We start from the raw sequence: 1,273 nt of genomic DNA, 5'->3' as shown, positions 1-1,273 counted from the left end.
TGGGGTGGGGTGGGGTGGGGGAGGGATAAAAATTTGGTGCATTGCCGGAAATGAAGAAGAAGAGCTGAGAGAGCAAGGGGTTACAGTAATATTGGCAGAAACAACAGGAGAACAGGTGGGGAAGTTGGCTGCAGAGGTCAGGAGCCGATCACAGCTGTGAGTGTGTGTATGTGTGTGCGTGTGTGTGTGTGTGTGTGTGTGTGAGCAGCGCGTGCCGAGCCACGTGTGAGAGACAGAACAGGCCCACTTCCTGCCGAGCGAAGAGGGAATCCAATACGGTTAATTGACGAGCCGAGCAGTTTATGTAACCAGGCTCTGTCTGCTGCCCCCCCCACCACCATCATCATCTTCAGTCCCGTCCAAACACACACACACACTGTCACACTCTTCCTCAGCTCTGAATGAATAATTCCCATCAGGACAGGAGCGTCTCCAGGTCCGTCCTGCTCTGGCTCTCTGCAGCAAAGCCCAGGTGTGCTCTCAGCATCTGTTGCCATGGCAGCGAGGGAGAGGAGGTTGTCTCCCGGGTGACGGCTCCATCGAACCACAGGTGTACCGTTCTTTGTTGACACACCTGCACACGCACACAGCTCCTCTCTCATAAACACAGCAAACAGAAAAAAGTCAGTTTTGTTTCTTCAAATACGTTCATTTATAAAGGAGGAAGTTGGTTTGAACAGAAAAAGGCACACAGACGTAAACAAAARCAAGTTTTAGCACTTCAATGAAAACTGATCCACGCCTGCATCCACAGCCTATTGAYCATGTTTGAAACGTCACATTCACTCGCCAAGCAATCATTTCAGGTTTTCTTTGAGAATTACACGAGCAGCTACAGTACATTTTGTCCTGGACTTACAGAGCAGCAAGAAGAGAGTAAAGTGAATTATTAAAGCAAGTTTTCACACTGTGAGGAAAAAAATAAAGCTATTGTTGAAAGGACTTGTGCTTCCATGACTTCAGGCTTCCTCACTGTCTAAATGAATGTCGAGGACAAACAGGAGAACTTCCTGCTGTGTAATTCTTCACACTTACACATAATTTATCTTTGTTGTCTTGAAACAGCTCCTAGAATAGAAACTTTTACATGACAGAGTACAATGATGCATCGGAGGTTTGTAGAAAAAGCAAAACAAAAACAAAATCAAATAAAGAAATTTAACAGAGAAACAAAGTTTTTTTTTGTTGCCATTGTTATACATACCAATAATATAAAAACATCTTTGCAAGCCAAAGCATGACTTGTGTTAAAATAAAACAATAAATTAATAAA

This window comes from Austrofundulus limnaeus, unplaced genomic scaffold, assembly GCF_001266775.1.
Source record: "Austrofundulus limnaeus strain Quisiro unplaced genomic scaffold, Austrofundulus_limnaeus-1.0 Scaffold195, whole genome shotgun sequence".
NCBI lineage: Eukaryota > Metazoa > Chordata > Actinopteri > Cyprinodontiformes > Rivulidae > Austrofundulus > Austrofundulus limnaeus.
Note: the sequence above shows the minus strand (reverse complement) of the source record.